The sequence below is a fragment of the Nicotiana tabacum genome, chromosome 5 (genome assembly GCF_000715075.1).
Source record: "Nicotiana tabacum cultivar K326 chromosome 5, ASM71507v2, whole genome shotgun sequence".
Classification (NCBI taxonomy): domain Eukaryota; kingdom Viridiplantae; phylum Streptophyta; class Magnoliopsida; order Solanales; family Solanaceae; genus Nicotiana; species Nicotiana tabacum.
Window position 1 is genome coordinate 131780423 of NC_134084.1, and position 6590 is coordinate 131787012.

At 34.9% G+C, this 6590-nt stretch overlaps 1 long non-coding RNA gene across 1 annotated transcript; it reads right to left on the minus strand.

The window, feature by feature from the left end:
- Window positions 1-671: 671 nt before the first annotated feature.
- On the minus strand, window positions 672-2290 carry LOC142180646 (uncharacterized). Its single transcript, XR_012709274.1, has 2 exons — window positions 2159-2290; window positions 672-1899 (listed from the first exon to the last, which is right to left on the minus strand). It is a non-coding gene; the product is annotated as an uncharacterized LOC142180646 (long non-coding RNA).
- Between the last annotated feature and the right edge of the window lie 4300 nt (window positions 2291-6590).

Genomic DNA, 6590 nt, shown 5'->3' on the forward strand with positions numbered 1-6590 from the left:
GAAGGCTGATGCTTTAGCCACCCTAGCTTCGTCATTAGCCCTACATGATCAAGCGCAAGTTACTGTCTGCCAAAAATGGGTAGTACCGCTGCCAAATGAGGCTGAAGAAAATGAACTCAAGCATCTTGTCGCTGTTTCTGAAGTCAAGAAAGAAGAATGGCGACAACCCATTATCGACTACTTGTGCTATGGGATACTTCCAGAAAATCCACGGAGAAGAACTGAAATCCGTCGTCGTGCACCTCGCTTCCTTTACTACAAAGATACCCTATACAGAAGATCATTCGAGGGAGTACTCTTGCGATGCTTAGAGTAAGATGAAGCACTCCAAGCTTTGCAAGAAGCGCATTCTGGGGTATATGGGTCACACCAGTTTGGACCAAAGCTCCACTTCCATATAAAAAGGATGGGATATTATTGGCCAACGATGGTAAAAGATTGCTTGGATTACGCTCGAAGATGCAAGGCTTGTCAATTCCATGCGAATTTTATTTACCAACCTCCTGAAGTGTTGCACCGACTGTGGCATCCTGGCCGTTTGACGCTTGGGGATTGAATGTTGTTGGACCACTGTCAAAGTCCTCTGGTGGGCACCTATACATCCTAGCTGCAACCGACTACTTCTCAAAATGGGCTGAAGTTGTTGCTCTCAAGAAAGTAAAGAAGGAAAATGTTGTAAATTTCATCTGAGTAAACATTATTTATCGCTTTGGCATTCCTTGTTACATAACAACGGATAATGGAAAGTCATTCGATAATAGGTTGGTGAACAAGATTTGTGATCTCTTTGGCTACAATCAACGTAACTCTTCGATGTACAATGCTGCCGCCAATAGTCTAGCTGAGGCGTTCAACAAAACTCTATGCAACTTGCTAAAGAAAGTCATCTCCAAATCCAAACGAGATTGGAATGACTGTATGGAAGAAGCTCTATGGGCATATAGGATGACTCACCGCACGCCAACACAAGTGACTCCTTATTCACTGGTTTATGGAGTCGAAGTCGTCTTGCCACTTGAGCGTCAAATACCTTCATTACGACTGGTTATTCAAGAAGGGATCACTGATGAAGAAAATGCTCGACTTCGATTAGCAAAGTTGGAATTCCTTGATGAGAAGAGGTTGGAAGCTCAATAGAGTCTTGAAAGTTATCAAGCTTGATTGTCTCACGCCTTCAATAAAAGAGTTCGCCCGAGATCCTTTCAAGTAGGAGATCAAGTCCTTGCAGTATGAAGACCCATAATTACTTCTCATAAACCTGCAGGGAAGTTCACTTCAAAATGGGATGGGCCATATGTCGTACAAGAAGCTTACTCAAGTAGGGCTTACAAGCTGGTTGATGCAGATGACATGAGAATCGGCCCTATCAAGGGAAAGTTATTGAAGAAGTATTATCCTTGAAGTTACAACGCTCCTTGACACATGAGCCTAAACTGCATGTTTCTACACTCCTAGACCGCATGAGTCTAAACTGTGTACGTCCCCTATAAAAGAAAGAGTCCGCTAGGTTGAAAACTCCGAAAGAGGAGGCCTAGGCAAAAGTTAGGACATATAAAAAAAATCACCCAGTCTGAACTACGATATGACTTGATTCTCTTCGTCGAGGTACGTAGGCAGATTAGAGTTCATTCTAAGTTTAGCCGCATAAGTTCAAAAGATACATATTGCCCCAATTGTTGTTCGAATGAAGTATGAAGGAATGTAAGATCAAGCTGAAATGCCATCCTCTTGTTGAACTTTGATCTCGTTTGATTTAAATGGGGCAACCTTCCATGGTAAATTGATATCTTCAATGGGCCAATTTTAGGAGGATGTCAAGTATTTGCATTGAAGTCCAGGGATTCTCTATATCTTCAGGTTCGCCAAACCTTCGAGTTTGTTGGTCTCCAAGTACGCCCTCTGCCTTAAAAAAAAAGGGAAGAGAAGAGAGGCATCAAAAGGAAACACACGTATAAGGAAAAGATTGCCTGGCACAACGTTTCAAATTCAGTGAGACTTTAACCCATGATATTTGTGAGACTATAGCTCTTAAATTTCGATTGATGGAAAGTAAGACATCTTCCGATCTAGAGGCTTCCATACCAAGATACAAAAGTTTTGGTGAAGTCGCGCAATCTGAAATTGTCAGTGTGAGCACAAGAAAAGAAGATGAAATTACCTTCGCATTGATGCTTCTGAGTCTACAAAACTAAACTTAAGTGCCTTACGAAAACGAAAACTGCGAATTGATGCTCAACAATCACATGAGCATGGGGTTTATATAGGTGTGTAAAGGACGACTTGTGTGTCTACCGATGTGGGATCATGTGTATAGGCGGCAAAAAACCACTCCTTCCCTATATGTACAGGGAATGGCACTAGGTATCAAATTTGAAGTCAAATATGCTTCCTGAAGCATTTCGATTCCAAATAATTACCCGAATGTATCCAACTTGGGATGTCCAAGGATCTGCGTAAAAAAGAGGGAAAATATTCCCTGTTAAAGAACACGATTGGGCAAAATAAGTGGAGAAAGTAATGTGATTAGTGATTGTCCATGTCATGACAGATATGACAATTTATGAATTCAAAAAGTAGTGGCATTTGCCTCACGTGAGAAGCATGCAAATTCAAAGCTAATCTTTATATGAGTTGACACTTCTAGCCTTGTCTTTGATAAACAAAATATATACCGTGACAAGTCTTTTAAGTAGGGGTATTTGTAGACATGTAAAATTTATTAAATTTAAATTTAGAAAATAATTTAGACTATATTTTAAATATACTGGTTCAAATAAATATTATGGGCTAATATAATTAAATTAATTATATAAGTCCAATATATATGGATTAAATAAATAAGTCTTAATTCATTGGGCTAAAGTGATGAGCCCACTTCATTAAGCCCAAGATGTCATCTTCCTAGAGGCCCAGTTTGGTGCCACATGCCAAATGATGTGGGCCGCTAAGTCAAACGGAAAAGCCAATAGGGTCATGCCACGTGTCAAAATGACAAGGTATGTCAAGTCACACTAAAAGACCAATGAAATCACGCCACATGTACAAGTGACATGTTCTGGCTAGTCAAATGCGGCCATGTCACACTTCAATTTGATTGGTCGGAAAGAGTTTGTTCTTATCATAACTCCTCCCTTCCACAACTATAAATAGGGGTCTTCATAACCCAGAAAAGACACCAGAAGTTATAACAAGAAGCAAGAAAGAGCTCCTGGATCAAACACTGCAAATTTCTCCACAAGTTTCAAGCTTCAAGCAATCAAGTTCAAGCTCAAGAACGAAGAACAAATCAAGTTCAAGCTCACGAACGAAGAACAAATCAAGGTTCAAAGAGTGCGAGTTCAAATCAAAGTTCGTGCTAGTTGAGTTCAAGATCATCGTTCGTGACGACAAATATAGATTCAAGATCAAGCTCAAAGGCCCTTGAATTTTTTTACTATTGAAAAGAAGAATCAGAGGATTCATAGAGATTGTAACACTCAAATATTCGAAATAAAATACTATGATTGTTGCAATACTTTTCGGTCTTGATTTTATTTTTTAGATGCAAATTTATTGTCTATAAGTATATCTTAAATGTAATAGGATTACACGGCTAAAAATATGTCTCAATCGCGAAAGTAATTATACTAATAGGAATTTAACGTGTTCCTAAAGGTATTGTGTTTACCTACTAACATGTAGTATTATATATTTATGCCAAAAAGTAATTATATGCTTTCTGCATCTGGATATTTTGAAGAGTTTATGGGAATAGTGTTTTATAAAATATAGAAAAAGAATAAAAGATAACGATATGAACTCCTATTCAAGTTGAGACATTAGCGAACGATATCCTGTGCAAACGATAATTCCCCAACCACACTTTATTTTAGACTTGAAATCTCACTTAATTTTAAATTCTAAAATTTTAACTTTTGACATTTTATCTAACGTAGAGTTATTTAGCGAAAGATATCTTAAGGATATTTTGGTTCACCGATATTGTATTCGTAAATATTGAGTTGGAACCTTATCATGTAGGATTCTTAACGTGCAGTATTATGTGTTAAAACTAATAGGATTATAAGGCTAATATGTAGAATTTCGGTTATGTCCTTTTATTATGAGTTATTATACTTAATATTATAAGGTTATTTTTGTAAACCGACATTGTATTCATGTGTTTATAATATATATATATATATATATATATATATATATATTCGACTATTATTTTTACAATAGTTATACAGTGTCATTTTTCCATTTGTTTTGTTAGGGAGCTCCCGTAATAAGAAAACAGCGACTGTCATGGCACCATTACACAGAGTTTCAATTTCATAGGTGTGACGGAATTTCACAATGGAATTTAATTATTTGAATTTTCATGACAGTAATTATTTTCTTAATTATATAGCTCAAAACTGACTAATCCTGCTATTATTATCGACTCGTTGCGCGCTAACCTTGTCAAATTTAGCCTAAAATATATTACCCTTTTAGAAGCGTAGCATCTTGAACTAAAAACGTGCTTATTGTATTAAAGAAAAACCTTTTGACTTTAGTAATTTTAAACTGCCATGCCATTCATATTTCAAACCATACCATTAAGAATAAAATGAAAATAATGAAATTTAAAACTTATTCGAATAGAAACAAAGTGACATTTCTTTTTAGAAGACTAAAACAGAAAGTAAATGCATAAATGGAACACGGCCAGTAATAATTCCTTCAAACCGTCAAACCTGCATATTAAACTAAGAGGGTCTTTGATTAAGCTTATAAGCACTTTCCGATTATCTACGCATTTGATAAAGTTAAAAGTGTTTATAAGCTACGTATTTATAAGTCAAAAATAAGTCAAAAGCCATAAGCTGGTCATCCCCAGCTTATGAATTTTTAGCTTATAAACACTTTAAGTTTGACAAAGATTTTATTTTATCCTTAAAATATTCTGTTTTAGAACAAAACTTAAAATATTTTTTTTAGAACAAAACTTACAATATTCTTTTTTAGAACAAAACTCTTACATTGATACTCACTGCCTCAAGCATTGTTTCAACCTAAACCCCTGCCTCTTCAGGTCTTGAATTCTCATTGACTATTTAAGATAAGCAAGTTCTCTATTCCTTTGCATATTTGTATCTATGTGATTGTGTATTAATCTTTGAATTATATGAATAAATGAGGACATCAAATTTTTGGTATATTGCTTTGTAAGTATTGTGGTGATGAAGATAGTGTTTGTTGCTCTTCAAATATTTTGTCCTATTTAAGTTTATTTTTTATAGAGAAACTTTTGTCAATTTATTAATTATTATAACTTATAATTATATGCTTACAATTGTATTTAAAATAAAATGACGAATAGAATATTTTTGCATTTGAATCGATCTGGAATCTTAAGTTTTGAAGAAATTACGCCCTTATAAGTGTAAATAGTTATAAGGTCATTTAAGTTATTTTCACAGAAAAAGAGCTTATCAACATTTTTTTAAGGGAAAATTTCACATTAGAACAATTGGGCTCCCTACTTTTTAATTTTAAAGCCCATATTTCAATGGAATTTTTACATCATATAGCAAAGGTTAACACCTTATTTATTTTAAATAAATACCATTTAAAAAAAATTATATTCTATAGATACCTTTTAAGGTTTATAGCAAAATATTTAAATTTGGTTACCTCCTGGCCCTAAGCCACTAAATACACTAATCAGTTACAATATTTTCTTTCTCTCTCTACTTTGATACATCCCATTCTCTTCCCCCATCACATTAAAATTTCTAATTCTCTTCCTCTTCTCTGTCTAGTTCGCTTGCGATTTCTCCTCCGTCGATATCCTCCATTGTAGTAGGAGAATTATTAGAGTATAGTTGCACTCGCGAGATAGAAGGACAGAATTGACTGATGGAATTCGAACTTTGGACTTCTTCCCACTTCTCATGCAGCTTCTTATACCGATGAAAATGACTCACACCAGAGTTAGAGATTTGGGTTTTCATATCGGCCATGGAATGGCCGACAACATTCGTGACCCCGTTTGTAATTTTGATGCGTGGAAACAGTGAGATTCAGGATTTTTGATCAGCCGAAAATTAGGGTTTGTTCTTGAACAAAGACGACAGAATTTGGGGTGGAGCAACTTGATTTTATGTTAATATATTTCAATGTATTTTCAACGTATCACGCTGTATTTTCATGTATTTCATTGTATTCATTGTCTTTTTTTTCATTGTAATTCAATGTATCTTGTTGTATTCCATGTATTTCATTGTATTCACTGTCTTTATTTCTCATTGTATTTTAATGTATCCCGTTGTATTCTATGTATTTCATTGTATTCACTGTCTCGCTATATGCCATGAATGTATTCATAAGTTTTTTAATTAATATAATTTATGTATTCAGATGTATTATATAATTTCTCTGAAGATTGCTATGTTTTTGGGGTATTTTTCGGTTGAGTTATATTAGGAGTCTATTATGTTAATTGATTCACTTTCCCTTTTAAAAACAATGTAAGCCCCTATTTCACGTTGTGAATATAGTCGAATACAATAATCTGTCCAGCTGTAATCACATGTTTCACTCCATGAATACAGTCGAAT